We start from the raw sequence: 16,607 nt of genomic DNA on the forward strand, positions 1-16,607 counted from the left end.
CTCCCACAAGGCCACACCCACTCCCACAAGGCCACACCTTCTGGCCATGACACTCCCTATGGGCCTCTGGGAGCCATTTTCTTCCAAATCATCATAGCCTCCTTGCGTTTGGCTCGGATTAGAAATGACAACACATCGTGAGTAAATTCCTTTTAACAGTTTTGGCACAGCTGTGAGATTTGAGACAGTGGCTTAATCCAAGTAATTCCACACTAAGTGACATATCGGCACTGTCTGAGTGAGAAACCCGGCATTCTTCAGAGCCGTATGCGAGATAGAAGACTGTCATCTAATTCCTGACTTTCTCCACCATACTCTTGTTCAGTTTGTGATATTTGAAGTCAGGGCCATTATCAATACAGCCCTTTCCAGACATGAACCTCGGTTTCATGCTCTTACCTTTGTGCTATCTCCTAGGTGGTCTTCGAGGCCTTGCACAATCTGGAACCCCGTGGCTATGTTGTGGGGTGGATCATCGCCATCAGTTTGCTGGTGGGGATCCTCATTTTTCTGCTGCTGGCTGTGCTACTGTGGAAGGTAAGTCTGGAGAGCACAAGGGCCAGCTGATTTCCTACTCAGGACACCAGTTCTCAGGCCTCTTGAGGGCTGGGGAACCTTGGGAAATGTTTCCCTGCACAGTACAGGTATAGAGGAGGTCTAGCGGCCCCTTCAGGTGGAAGATGGAATCGTGCCTCCTCTTGGATCGCCTTAGAGAGAGAAGGGACTTCAGTGGCACTGCCACCATGGCTTTTCAGGAGGTCAGTCGGGTTCCGGTGAGATGATTGCTCCTGCAGGGGAAGCGATCTCATGATGGGTGGTACAGTGCTTTTCCGAGGTGACTACAGTTGAAGACAGTGTTATCTGTGATTTTGGCCTGGAGGGCAATGACAGAGCTTAGGTACTGTGGATTTTTATATGGGCATTCATTAAGAGACAAGTAGAGCCTGACCCATAGGTAAGGAGGCATACACAACCAGGCCGAGGTGGCTGGCTTTCACCCTGCTTTGAGTTATCTCATGGGCACAATGCAAATGCCTATTACAGGAAAAACCTCTGAGATTAATACAGGTGGGTGACTTAAATCCAAATACTTAGTTTCTTTGGGATTACAAAACAGTATGCATTGCTCAACTATGATAATGCTAAATAAAGTGTCACCCGGGGTTACATCTTGGAAAGGGCTGTGGTGAGCATGGTCTTGTCTCCAGCTTGGCCTGTTAATCCGCAGATGTGAGGGAGGCTTTCTCATGGGTCAGCTTACTCATTGACAATTTGCTAGTTAAATTATCCACCCATATACCCAGTATATGTTCAGATGAGGTACTTCTAAAGTGAGAGTCGTGGGTTCAGTTCCTGTCTGTGTACATTCACATGCTCAGCACACGCGTGTGCCATAGCCTACATCAGAGGGACAATGTTCAGGAGCCAGTCCTCTCCTACCATGTAGGCTACAGAATGCTGACTGTCAGGCTTGGTGGCAAGCGCCTTTACCTCTGAATCAACTCACCTGCCTCCCCCCTTCTTGGTTTTGTTGCTGTTTTGCTTTTTAATTTATTTTTATTTCATGTGCATTGGTGTTTTGCCATCATGTATATCTGTGTGAGGGTTTTGGATCTCCTGGAACTGGAGTTGCAGACAGTTGTGAGCTGCCATGTCGATGCTGGGAATTGAACTCAGGACCTCTGGAAGAGCAGACAGTGCTCTTAACCACTGAGCCATCTCCCCAGCCCTTCACCCTTGTTTTTGAAAGGTGGTTTCTCTTTAGCCTGGCGTGGACAGATGAGACCAAAATGGCTGGCCAGGGAATAGTAACAGCCTGCCTGTCTCTGCCTACCCAGTTATAAACCAGGACCAGCATGCTTAGCATCTTTTCACGTGGGTTCTGCAGATCAGAACTCAGTTCTTCATGTTTGCCCAGGGTGTACTTTACCAACTGAGCCACCTCCTCTGCCCGTGTGGGTTCAACACTCAATCTGGAAAACTGTATACCAAATGCAATTTAGCATATGTAGACAGCCTACAGCTCCAGGAGAACTGTGTTTAACATACTTTCCTCAGGTTGATAGTCAGCTCCATTGCTCTAAACCCAGTGGTACCTTACTTGAAAGAGGGTCTGGAGACTGAAGGAAACACATATGAGGGCACTACATGGAAATATGTCCGTCCTCCATTCCCACACATGTCAGATGTCCCTTGTGCTATCTGACAGCCTGTTGTTCCCTGGCAGCAATACTGTAAACTTCTCCCCATGTTGTTAGGAGTCCATTCCCAGCCACATCCTAATGACAGTGCCTACTCTGTAGTCTGCAGTCCCTCTAGCCCTAGAATCAATATTGTCCCTGGCTGAACACAGCTTGTAACAATGCCAGTGTGATTGACCTTAAAACCAGAAAGTTGAGCAAATCCTTCACTGTGTCCTTAGAGCGAAACCCTAGGGATGGAGGCGCAGAGGGATGTAGTTCACGTCGTAAGCTGCCCTCCTGAAATGCCACCCTGAGTCGCGGCAGGTTTAGCAAAGTGTTCATTTTCCTGTCTATGTGCCAACAGCAGGTATTTCCTCTTTTTGACTCCTCCAATTAGCCATTTGTTTACCCTTCATGGCCAGATACACTCTTAGGTCTCCCTCATCTCCAGCTCATTCCTGCTGAGAGGGCCTCTGGCCTAGGGGTGGAGAACAAGGCTCAGTGTCTGGAATCTGAAAAGGCCAGAGGTGGGTTGAGAGGGTGAACATCTGCCTTCCTGTGGGCTTTTGGAGTGAGAATAAAGCACTCTTGGCCCAGACACAGCGCAGGGAGTGCTGTGGCCATTCCCATTCCACTATATAGGTCACATGACCTCCTAATGGCCACCCCACTGAGCTCGCCACCCCGGGAACATCATATTACCTGTGCTCTCCTGCCTCTTAATGCCTGCCTTCCAGTATAGCTTTGCTTAGAGAGTGTGGTGATAGGCCATGGTCCCCGATAAGAACCACACACAAGCTGCAGGTCATAGCCTCTTTTCTATAGGACGGAACTGAAGGGCAAACTTGCACATACCACATGGTGGGGCCATTCTTCTTTGCAGGGCAAGAGAGAGGATACACATACTTCTTCCCTGCTTTAAAATATTATTACATAGAACTTGCCATCGTCATCACGGTTATGAGTACAGTGCCGGGTGGTGAGGGTCCAGGGTGGTGGATTATGTATCCCTGTGCCTTGTTGGTACTTAGGTCAGAGTGAATGTAGGTAAAAGCATGCTGCCCTCTGGTGCCTAGGAGAGCCGACTGTTCCTTATTGATCTCCACAACCATGGTTCCCTTCCTGACGTGGAGTTATCTGGAAGCTCCTGCTTGAGATGAGGCACAGGAGTTAGGTGACTTTTGATAACTGTTGGTTGGAGCAGCACCCTTGTTATAAAGACTTTCATCTTTTTCTAAGTCCATGATGGCACATAATGCCTACCTTCTAGAATCCTGTCAGCTGATAGATCTCAGGATTCTGGCCACCAAGGAGTGGTGTTTTAGTATTGGAATGAACACCTTCAGACACCTCTGCAGTGGTCCCAACTGGTTCTAGCTGGCCTTCTCCTGAGGGTTTCCAGCCTTCGACTTTGCCAACTGGTTCCTTTATGTGCTAACTTGGCAGCCTTTGTGTAAAGCTTTCTAGACCTGGCTCTCCACCCTGCTCCCCTGCCTCAAGGGGACTTTTCTCAACTGAGCTGTTATTTCAGTACAAACACGGGTTTGCTCAGAAGGTGAGGCACACACCCATGCTCCTGTATTTACTTGGCCACACACATATGCACATGTGTACACTCAGACACATACATATGCACATATATACACTCAGGCACACACCCATGCCTACACATTAAATTAATTTTAAAAATAAAAGTATGGCTGATAAGATGGCTCGACCTGCAAAGGTGCTTGCTGCCAAACCAGACAGCCTAAGTTCCCTGGAGCCTACGGGGTGGAGGAAGGGACAAGTTGTCATCTAATCTCCATGTGTACACTCCGGTGTGTACATGTGGACACATGAGAGCACAAAAATTAATTATATATTTTTTAAAAATCTCAGTATAGTCTTCATGTGAGAGGGTTGCCTACCATCAGGCATCTGGCTCTTACACAAAGAGGGATGGGAGAGCATGAGAAAAAAGTCTTGGTTAAGCACTGCATATTAGGCTACAGACATGTTGTCAACTCTGATTCCTACATCTACCACCTAAAAATAATGCATTATGGGTATCAGGTTTAATATCACACTGATGGCACAGTACAGAGAAGCCAGCTGAATCTGGCTTAAGTCCAGTCCGACATCTGGCTTGTCTGACCTCACCAGTTTGGGCTTACTACCATACTCTATGTGTAATCCCCTCCACTCCCCTCCAGGGAAGCCACTGGCTGCCACCTGCCACCCAGCTGGCCAGGAAATACATAATGGATCGATGGCCAGAGGTCAGGTTCTCTTCCTGTAGAGAAACATCTATTTCCTTCTATTTTTTAATCTTGTAGAATATTTATTTTGTGGGGAGTTGGGGGAGGGTGTGTTGGTCCGTGGACAACTTGCAGGAATGGGTCCTCTCCTTCTGCCATTGGGTCCTAGAGACTGGACACAGGCCCTCAGGCTTAGTGGTAAGCTCCTTTACCCACTGAAGTATCCAAGAGACCTCTGAGTTCCCATTCAGAGTGCCTCTGGGTGCTGTTGCCTGTGGTTGGTCATCTGTGTCTTATACACATGAGCCAAAAACGGTTGTCCCAAAGCTGCGTGCTCTAAACACAAATCCTGGTGCGACACTGAAAGCTCAGCTGGGGCATTCATAGTGATACACAGGCCTGTGGGTCTACACACTTCACACTCACAGGTGGCCAACGTCTTTATTCAACAGGTAGCATCGGGTCCCTGCTAGGTGGCAGTAACTGGGAAGAGAGGCAAACAACAGACCTCACACTCTCTTAAAACCTGTGAGAAAGGTACTCTAGTGGCAGAGAGGATCAAATATGACTTGGCCTGGTTCACAGCCCCTGAGCCTTGTGACATGTGTCCTGTAAGGTTCCTATCTTTCTGAAATATAAGCCCCTCTAGGTCCCACAAATGCCTTCTCCACGATGCTAAGCCCCAGCCCTTGCACTCAGCCCACCCAGCCTTCCCCCAACCCCTGCCATTACTGCTCCCCAAAACCTTCCTAAAGGACCTGCTCATGGCCCAGACTCTCTCACGCTTGGCGGCAAAAGGACCTGGCTCCTACACAAAATCCACAGCAAGGCCCCAAGCTAAGTTGAAATGGATCCTAATCAACCTCCTCAGGGCTGTGCCGTTCGCGGACACGGGGAGCTGTAATTTAAACTTGATGTGCGAGGGTTACAGTAGCCTGCCAAACCACTGTGCAGGAGGAAGACTTTGAAACATGAAACTCTTTCAAGGGAGAAAATCCAAAAGCATTCCCTCTCACTTGCGCCAGCTCCTAGCCAAGTTGGAAGACAACCCAGCCCGGTGCCTCTTCCTAGAGGCCTGTTTATGGGAAGGTTGAATCGTTCAGAGACACAAGAGCATGGGGTAGCATGTCTGAGAAACACCTTCAGCTCAGTACACTAACTAGCCTGAGCTAAGCAGAAAGAGATTCTTGGGCATTTGCCCTTTAGGAGAAAAACGCTTCTCTGCCTCCCCCTCCCCCTTTCCCCAGACCATCTCTTCCTGTCTGCAGTTTGCCAGGCGGACAGGCCAATCCTTCAGTGAAGGAGCTCACCCCCTGCCATCATCCAAGGATCCTCTTTTCTTTTCTGATTGACACTTTTTCCAAAACCAGATGATTTGAAACAGCATGCCATTGTTTCACCAGGAGGACCCAATCCCGACTGGTCAAGTGACAGAGAGGGAGGGTGCAGAAAGGGTTTGGCTCCCCTTTCCCCTGAAAAGAGCTACTCAGAGGCCAGAACCCTTCCAAGAGCCTGGTATTCTCAAGCTTTCTTAGAAAACATGGTTTTTATTGGAGAACATCACTAGCAACTTACAACAAAAAATAATTAACAGTGGACATCTTCGGAGTGGCACAGAGAATGTGTAAGATTTGGCAGCTACTCCAGAGGCCGCTGGGGTCAGCAACTTGCCTCCAAACCAGACTTCTCAAAAGAGTGTATAGACACATGCACACACAGATACACACTCCCACCCCAACCCCACTGAAAATCATGTGCCTGAAATGTGTGGAGGGACTGGTTTATATTTGGAGATAAATATTGGTCTAATACTATATCCTCAACATCTCGAGATGGAGACGTGCTATCTAAACAGTCAAGTAACTGAGAGGCCCATAAACACAAGGTCCAGAGCCAGTCCAAAGGAAGAGTGTGTTCAAGGTCCTTGGAATGGCTGGCCAAGAGATACCCCAAAGGCCAGTGCACAGATGGGCACCTCCAAAAGACTAGATGCCCTGGAGTAGTCTGTCACACGTATCACCCTGAAGTGGACTGGACCACAGGACTGAATACCTCAGAACTGGGTTTGTTCTCATCTTTCTCTGGCTGTATTGAATCACCCCGCATCCACCTAACCAAGCTGCTCAGGAAGAATCTGCCAGTTTTCTGGCAGGCTTGGAGACACATCCTGTTAGTCTATGGGGAGCTAGCCTTTGGGGGTTCAGACTTCTGTCAGGACTAGAAGGTACTCTGCTTCTCCAGGCCTCCAGCTAAATAAACCTTGAAGTGAGGCATGCCTCTCCTTCAAACAGGATAATTATAAACAAAACATCTGACCGCTCCTCGGAAGATTCCAGAAAGGACTCAGGAAAAATAACTGACTGCATTGGGTTGGAAGTGTGGGGTCGCTATGGGTACAGAATATGCTACTTGTTAATCATTTCCCAGAAGGCTCAGGGTGGACCGCCCAAGACTTTCCAGAATTTTCTCCCAAATACCCAAATAGTGCTAACAAAAGCTGGGTATGTATGCCCAAGGGAGGCCTGCAAGGGAGAAAAGTACATCAAATCTTGCAAGTTGTTGAGCATCTCATAATTTTCTCTGCTTTACAGTGTATCCATACTTTAACATGGGATTACAAATGTTTCTCGGGTCCTTGAAGTTTGCTGAGATTAACACTGAAGCTTTCTTAACACACAAAGGTTACCATATGAGCCAATGGCTGAGTTTTTTATTCTGATCACAGTAGACACTTCTCATGGGATACATGTATCAAAACATCATGTTTAATACCTTAGACGTATTCTTAAATCTGCTCCCTATGCCTTAAGCAAAAGGAAAACTCTTTGTTACTTACTGCTGGGGGTTGAATCTAGGGCCTGACTCATGCCAAAAGCAACAGCCCAGCCCAGGAAACAATTTTTAAAACTAAAACGTATCATGCTACTGATTTGTCAGCTGTTAATAACAGGGTCAATTTTTGCTTTTACTTTGTATATCTCCCTTCAGTATTTGGGTTCTCAGCCAGGCAGGTGGATCTCTGTGAGTCTGAGGCCAGCCTGGCCTACATAGTAAATACTAGGCCAGCCAGAGTTATATAGTGGTACACTCTCTTAAAATATATGTGTGTGTGTGTGTGTGTGTGTGTGTGTGTATGTATGTATATATGTATATACACACACATACATGTACACACATACATTTGCACACACATGTTGAACACATACACTCACACACACGTGTGATTCTCAAGAGTTTACCTGAAGACTCTGATTATGACCCTTATGATCTCTCATGGTAGACAGATAGTCTGTCTGCTTGTTTGTATAATTTTATGATGTAAAGATGACTGAAGGAAGAACAGAGGTGGGGCTTCTGCTCACATAGATGGATGAAGTCCTGACTCCTCCCTCAGATATTTAACTCTGAAGTCTGCTAAATGCCCAGGCATCTGGGGGTGAGATCCTGGCAGTAGGGGCAGATAGGAGTGGCCAAGCAGTATTCATGACACGCTGTGATAGGCTGAAGGATCTTGCCGCCCTTCCTGGGAATATGTGAAGAGTTATAATTAAGGCAGGTGTCTCAGGCATGGGACCTAACACTAGTTAGCACAGGGTACCATACAGTGTGGTGGCCATACAAACTAATGTTCATGCATTCACTCATTCATTCATCCATCCATTCATTCTTGGGGCGTGTGTGTGTGTGTGTGTGTGTGTGTGTGTGTGTGTTGCTAAGAACAGAAGCCATGGCCCTATACATACTAAGCAGATACTAAATGACTAAATCATTCCCCAATCTTCTTCCCTTTGTTCTCTATACCTTTTACTTCATCTGCCTGAAAATCTGGGTTTGTTAGAATAAGACCCTCTACTGCCATCTGTTGGGAAGTGGTCCTTGTAAACTTCTCTATGACATCTGGCAACCCCGATTCCACATGTGCACGCCTCTCCTGCACTGATGCACTCAGCCTTCCCCAGCCACGGGAGTGTGCTGTGCTTTTTAAGCAATGGCCTTTTGGAGAAGAAATGCACACCCGTGGCAACTCAGCCTCCCCTGCATACAATCACCCATAGGTTGACCATCGGGATCAGTACTCTTAGAGCCTGGGGTTCTGGAGATGAGAGTGGAGTTTGCAAGGCTATTTGGGCAGCTGGATTGATTTCTTTGAGAGGAAAGAATTTGCTCTGGTGTCTGCAGGAGGGGACAGCGCTTTGGCTTTGTTGGTGGCAAGAATGATATCCATAATGACATAGGCATGTGAGTGTCACCATGGCATTAGCTGCTCTAAGTCCTTTCAGCACGTGGTTTGGCCTATGAAGTGTACATGGTGCACATGCATACTTGTGGGCAAAACACTTCATGCACATAAAAATAAATATGTTTTTGAAAGATGGCTCTCTCCACAGCAATCAGTTCAGTCAGGATCACCCCCGCCCCGTGAATTATCCCCAGAGCCCCATCTCCCAGGTGACTCGCCATCCTTTCAGGTTGAAAATCGGTACTGACCGCCACAAGCTAGAAAAAGTTGCTTAAACGCTGGACAGTAGCAATTGAAGTGACTGTGTAAGATGAACCACTAGTCCTACCTTGTAGGAAAAGCCACAGGCCAAAGCAGCCTCAGGGCTGGGATAGAGAAGTCCTCTGAGTACTGAGCTGGAGAAAACTGGCAGCCTGGATCAGGATGGAGAGCCAGCCCTGGGAGACTCCATGCTGTTGATGCCAGCATAGACCATGAATGCCACAGACATGAGAGACGGTTCTAGATGACAAAGAGGAATGGGGTCCTGTGGATACTTTTACAAGTTTGTTAGGTGAGAGCAGTATTTGTCCAAAGATGGCTGCTGTCTCTCAGGACATTAGTAAGTTTGTATAAGGATTGAGGACATAGTTTAGTTGGTAAAGTGCTACACACATGTAAGGACCTGTGCCCATCCCAACACCTATATAAAGCCAGGCCTACACTTGCCATCCTGGTGCTGGGGAGGTAGTCACCATCAGATCCCTGGAGCTTTCTGGTCAGCCTGACCTACTTGGCATGGTCCAGGCCACTGAGGAATTCATTTCAAAAATCCAAGTGGACAGCTCCTGAGGAACACCACCTGATTCTGACCTCCACACATAAATATATATATACACATACACATATGCATACAAACACAAGCATATAAACACATATACATAAGCACACAGATATATATACAAACATACACACACATACATATATATACACATATGCATATCTGTACACATATGTGCATATACACATAGATACATATACAAATAAACACACATATATATATATACATATAAACAATGCACACATAAACATATGCACCTGTACACATAAACACGAAAACATATGAATACATATGCATATATGTAAGTAAACACACACTAAACACATATACATATATACACACATATGCAGGAGGAAAAACAGCAAATCAGCTCTAAAAATGGTGGCTTCTCCCATGGCTGGTCAGATTCTTTGCTGTACTATCACTGTACATTTGTCTATCACAGATGACTAGAAGAATGCAGCCTTATCAGACTTAAATGACTGTGACATATGTTCTTTCACCGCTCCAAATACCTTTGAGTAACCTCCAGTAAGTGATGGTCTCCAGTACCTAGTGCTGTGGTAACACTGTTGCTGCAGCTCATGTGAGGAACAGCTTGCTGGGAGATAGACTTCAGGAAGTCAGTGTGCTAACCTGAGACATTCTTCTAGCATCCCCAGCCCTGGGAAGGGCTAGGTCCTGCCTCCCCATGGCTCAGGCTGCCTTCGAATCCAAATGCAGTCCTAACACAGAGCCTCCTCTATCTTTCAGATGGGCTTCTTCCGCAGAAGGTACAAAGAAATCATTGAAGCTGAGAAAAACCGGAAAGAGAATGAAGATGGTTGGGACTGGGTCCAGAAAAACCAGTGACCCACTCTGCCAGTCATATGATGCCCTCACATCCCCATCACCAGCCTGTGGTCCTTGATCTTTGTATCTTCCATATTTGGAAGAAAGAAATCTTCTCCAGATTTTTCGGAGGCCCCACTGACGACGCTATTCTCTTTCTCATCCTGTCAAGCCCGGTTCCGACCTGAGATGGCCACCTCCAGCCAGGTCACATGACTGGGGCCACCACCACTCCCCTTCACAAGATGAACTCAGAACTTTGGAAAGACGAGCTATAGAGCAAAGCAATATTTATGGATGCAACATTGTGTGGTCAACCCTCAGGGGAAAACTGTTACCTAAAAGTATTTTTTATAAATGTAAGCCTTTTATATTGATCATGTCTTTATATTTGTATCAATGTTTTATTATTTCTATTAAATAGTTCTATAATTCACTCAAGCACTGAAATCTTGGAAATACATGTACCTGCATACAAATTTTAAAGAGAAGGAACTTATTCTACTTTGGAACTTGTTGTTAGGGAAGAGAAAAAAAATCTTGCAGATAAAACAAACTGAAGAAACCTCATGAAATGAATCCACCAAGCTGGGCACACTGCAAAAGCACCAAGGATATGACTAGACCACCTAAGACATTTATTCCCCATTGTTACCACCTGAAGTCAAGTTCAGAGAGCTTGAAGCATCGGTGTTTTCTCTTCTGGACCTCTCACTGGGAGATTCTCAGCAGGAACCAGGGCGGAAAGCTTGGTTTCCTCCCAGCAGATGCTCTATGCCGCCCTGATGCATGTGGTAGGCACTGTACCCTCCTCTGGAGCCAGCAAGTGCTGGATGGACAACTGGTCAACCTCAGAATAGCATCTCATCCTAGACAACATACACCAGAGTTCAGAGCCCAGGACTGAAGCTGTGCTCTCAGCAAAAACCTGTGTCTCTGTGTGTAAGCTGTTACCTTGTGGTATAATGTTAGCACAAGGCTCTCTGTTTCCTCTGTCACTCTTGCTGTCCCCAACTGGTGGTGCTGCAGATATCTTCCCAGAGAGGATCACCCGACACGGTTTGTGTTTATGTCTTAGGTGGAATTCTCAAGAGTCAAACCCTGAAATGGGACTTGGGTGCAAATAACTTATTGAGGAAGTCTTCTGAGAAGGTAGCAGTGAGGAATTTCAGAATACAAGACAGGAGAGTACGGGGAGCCAGGCAACAGTGTCCCTTCAGGGCACAGCCCATGAGATGGCTTCAGACCAGTTAGATCCAGTGGGCTAGTCAGGCTCAGGAACCTGGACTTTTGTGATTCCCACACCTGCAGGTGATATAAACTTTCTGCCCTTAGTTCTTGCTGACAATATGACTCTGTCCTCTAGAGGAGAACTTTGGGGGCACCCTCAAGTAAGGAGATCCAGAAATCATGCTTAGAACTCTGAGCCAAGAGCTTTGGCGCCCCCTTCCCCCCACAAAGTGAATGCTACCTTCAGCTTTGTGTAATCAAAAAAGCCATGAGTCTAAGCTGGTCCTAGAAGTCAAATGTTGCATCTGACCGTGGAATAGAGACAGTGGTCACTACATGGAATGGACAGCCCAGGAAACTAGTTAGTGCACACCCAGTTCTTAAGTTTTATCAAAAGAAATAAGGAAAGAAGTCTTGGCTTTACCAGCCATGTGCATCTTGGTCTGTGGGTGAGGCACTGTGCTGGATGTTGGTGGATCCCCTGAGAACACAGTCACCTCGTGTCTAAGGGTGGTAAGCCCTCCCACAATAGGTATGGAGTGTAGATTCTTTATGAACCCCATTTGCAGCTGTCTATGACGATCGTTGAATTGTGTCGTGGTTTCCTTTACTAAATCATTTGAGAGTCAGCTGGTGAGACCACTACAGAACCGTCTGCAGTTATAGCCAAAATGCTTCTGTCCCCACTGGCTTACTTCCTGCAAAGGGCTTGGCTGCACCGGTGGAGACCGATGACTCATGTACACACCTCAGCTAGCCAGCAGAGCCACACCTGAGAAAGCATGGAAGGCAGGAAGAGCAGACTCAGCTGCAGTCTGGCCACTTGCACCTGATCTCAAATGGTGAAACCTCACGAATAGTCATGTGCTCAGAAGGTCACTACAACTTCAGGAGGCAGATTTTAAGAAAACTGTAATGGTATCTCTGAAAGCAAATCCTAAAAAGCATTGTAGGGGAGAGGAGGCCTCTCTGCTTATGCTGAGTGCTAGAGTGTGGCTCCAGGCACAGAGGCAGGGAATCAGGTGGAGCATTGTCTTGGAATTCTTTCAGCTGGGTAGTTCAGCATCTCCATGCCAGTCTTCTGCAGGCAGTGGGCAGGTGGGTTGATGTGCCTGTGTTACCTCTTTCTAGGACATTCTTTTTTAAAAGCCCACTGCGTAGCCCGTTGCATCCTTCCGCTGCCTCTGAGTTCATTCTGCAGACATTCTCCAGGGAGCTATCATTTGTTTGCTTCTCTTTTTTAGTTGTGTCTTCTGTGGTTTTAACCAGCTCAAGAAAGTCTAGAGCATCCCCAAAGTGTGCCCTACCACAAAGAGGCTATGAAATGTAAACAGAACACCAGCAGGAGGGACCTGGGAGCTGGTCAATTGACCAGAGCACACCCTGTGTCCCCCGTCACTGACTCAGGCAATGCTTTGGGAAAGCACCTCGGGGCTCAGCAGTCTGGCAGGTTGCATGAAGTCATCTGTCCTAGTCCCCCCTCCATCCATCCTTTGGCGTCCCCACCACCCACCACCCTACCCTCACCCCCACACACCAAGTATCACATGCCCTACTTCTCTAAATCCAAAGGCAAGGGAATTCTCAACAAACAGCGTACTGTTGAGACACCTCAGTGACCAGTGACCCCTGTTGTGTGCTACCTGTTGAGCCCCAGTATGGTGAGTGTAGAAATGTTATCCACATTTATTTAAGGATGAGACAGCTTTATACCCAATTACCTGAGAAGCATAAACCTAGGAAAGGAATGCGTAATGTCAACTTCCTGAAATTTAGAAGTACTACAAAGCATTGTCATGTGATGGGTGGAATAGGACACAGCTTGCCCGACACACAGGAAGCAATGGGTTCATTCTCTGATAACCCTGCCCCCAAATATCATGTGGGGAAACTGTCCCCTTGATAAACAAAAGGCAGAAACCAAATATTCTCAGAATGATTTAACAGTTCCTCGAGAACATAGAATTTTAATAGATGTGGGTTTTGGTTCTGGAGTCTTATATTCTAAGATACTGACTGAAGGGAGGCTGCAGGGCCCCTGGGGCCCAGTGAACCTTCTAGAACCGGCAGAGTGATGAGTAAATCCCCCCACCCCTGGTGTGGTGCTCTCTACAGCTGATCTGCATTTCAATCTGTTACAGTGTTTGGTTTGCTTTGTTTGACCCCAGTGTGCACAGTGTGATTGTGCACAGTGTGATTGGCGGTGTGAGTTTAAGCTTCCTGAGTGGTTTGTTGCATGACGTGCACCTCTGCTCTCTGCATGCCTGCAGCTTTACTGAGACTCAAGTGTGCACACGCGCGCGCACACACACACACACACACACACACACACACACACTGCCCGAGAGGATTTGGAGTAGGAAGGCTGTCTTTCCTCACTGTGTCTTGTGAATTCATGTCCATTTCTGCGGTCACTTCTGAATCACTTGCACTGTTTGGGAGATGCCAGGTTTACAAAAATAAGTGTTTGGAATAAAACAAAATATGGCTTCAAATGATCCCAGTGTGTCTGACTGTGATTTCTTTGCTGCTAAGAACTTCATAAGGGACTGAAGAGGAATTCCAGTATAATGCAGTGTGAGCACTAAAGAGCACACCAAGGGCTGCCGACTCTCATGGGAGCACCCCACGTGATGGGGCTGAATCTGCCCTTAATACATAATTTGGACACTACCACCTATGTGTGTTGCCTGCCTGCCTGGGGCTGGACCGGTGTCTGTCTAGAAAGAAATAACAGCTCATTGAAATGGGTGTTCCTCATCACAAGCAGACCTCTTCCACATGTATCTAATTTAAGTCATTAAGCATTTTCCCAGGCTATCCTCAAACTTGTTTTGTAGCCAAAGATAGCCCAAATTGTAATCTTTCTGCCTCTATCTCTAGAGTACTAGGATTACAGGTGTGTGCCACCACCTCTGGTGTTTTGAAGGCAAGAATCTCATTCTAAGCAAGATTCCGCCAGCTGTGCCAACATGCTCAACCCCCCTGTAAGCTTTCTGCCAGCCCTCTTGCACATTTACAGACATTTCCTTAGATTTTAAATCTCTATTTGCTAGCTACAGCCTCATTCTTATCACACATGCTTTTAACTTGTGAATTATTTTTTTCTTTTTTTCCCTAAATATTACTAACAAAGATCTACCTAAAATGTTGCTTGCTTTCAAGAATAAGCTTCTGGCTCTATCCAGTCTGGGTTTTGCTTTCTAGTTCATCAATCACAATTTTCATGCATACAAGTATGTTCTCTACAGCCATCATTGTTAACTTTACCCAAGGGCTGGCCAGCTGTCTTGGTGGGTAAGCACACACACACACACATGCACACACATGCACACACACATGTACACACACATACACATGCACACACATACACATGCACACACATACACATGCACACACACATGCACACACATACACGTGCACACACATACACATGCACACACATACACATGCACACACACACACTGCTCTTTTTTTCCTCTCATGACTCATTCATGGGCTCATGTTCTTCATGCGGCTCCTTATTTATTTACTGTTGGCTGGTGGTTGGTGACTTCCCTTAGAAAGTTCTTTATGGTAATTCTTTGAAGCCTAGGATGACATATGTTCCTGCAGAGAGCACTTGCCTTCACCTCTGCCAGGCTCCCGTCTGGCATCAGGCCTTGGGGTTTTAATGGACCACCCATGGAATGGGTACAGCAAGTCCATTCCAAGGCTAGCCCATGCCCTTTCTCCACAGGGTGGGATCCAGAGCCCCCACACAGCCCTGTGCTCTGCTCTACACCACCAAGAGCCTCGGTCCTCCAGAGTACTGACCAGGGGCAGAATGCTTATTTCTGATTGGCTCTTTCATCTGTTCATTTATTTATTCATGATTCCGAATTTGACTATGTAGCCTGGGCTGGCCTGGCACTGGAATCCTCCCGCCTGGACCCGTAAAGTAATAAAATCAGTTGTGTGCCTCCATGCCTGCCACTTTATAGGCCACTGATCCCTGCAAGGCCATGAAAGCTCAACTTCTGCTTTGTAGGTGTGTGTGTGCAGGGAGATGTCACATTTTTACTATAAAGCAACAACAGCGAAAGAAAACTAAGCGTACAGAAAAGTAGAAAGAATTTTAAGTAAACACCAAGTCCTTGGCATCTAGATTCACATCCCCATTTTATTCCATGTGCTTTGTCATTTCTCTACCAATCTTCTTTCCACACACTCATGTTTCATGATATTCAACGAAAGTTAGCTGCAACGCATTCTCCTCTGGACGTCAGTAGATTCCTGCTGTTTGACCGGCAGTCATATTTTTCACCCATGATGTCTATTAGATTCTTTTGGAATCTGCTCGGATGGTTTCTAGTTTTTTCCCTCTATATAAACACGTTTATCATTCATTTCTTTAAACACATGAAGCTTTCATGAACCGCACGCCACTCCCGAGGGCTGAGGTCTCTGTTGCCATTTGTTCCACTGCCCCCAAACGCGAGTCTATTTCCCTCATATTTTTTTAACCTTAAACCATTTCTCGTCTTCCTCAGAATGTATCTGTTGGAATTTGAAATGGTTTCCCCCAGAACGTTTCCATTTGCTTCTGCAGGACGTCCAAGGGACTCAATAACTGGTACTGTTTTAAATTAAATCCTCGAGGCTCCCGGCCCACCCAGCTGGTGAGCAGTCAGACTTTCAGACTTTCAGAGAAGTTTCTTCTCCTGTCCAGTGCCAGAGTTCTAGTTTGCCACTAGCTTGGTGTCCTTTGAAGGGACAGCAAGAGATGACTTGTGACTCCACCTTGCCACTGCACTTTCCTGTCTCAGACCTATAGAAAGGAGACACTCCAGGTTCCTCTCCTTGACTGGTCCAGGACTGTATCCAGTGCCTGCTCTCCCTGGTGAAACAGACACTGAAATTCAAGTGGGCTTTACCGATGCTTTATACTCTTGCCATTTCATCAGTAATTTACAAATACAATGTTTCAACTTTTTAAAAATCACATTTGTTTATTTATTTAGTATCTGTGTGTGCATGCATGCATGCCAACGAGCAGGCATGTAGACCACAGCATACATGTG

At 46.5% G+C, this 16,607-nt stretch overlaps 1 long non-coding RNA gene across 1 annotated transcript; it reads left to right on the top strand.

Moving 5' to 3' along the window:
- The first annotated feature begins 422 nt into the window (after positions 1–422).
- On the top strand, positions 423–14,042 carry LOC114615997. The gene is made up of 2 exons (XR_003710568.1): positions 423–537; positions 10,237–14,042. It is a non-coding gene; the product is annotated as an uncharacterized LOC114615997 (long non-coding RNA).
- Positions 14,043–16,607: the final 2,565 nt, after the last annotated feature.

This window comes from Grammomys surdaster, unplaced genomic scaffold (assembly GCF_004785775.1).
Source record: "Grammomys surdaster isolate TR1022 unplaced genomic scaffold, NIH_TR_1.0 220355, whole genome shotgun sequence".
Lineage (NCBI taxonomy): Eukaryota > Metazoa > Chordata > Mammalia > Rodentia > Muridae > Grammomys > Grammomys surdaster.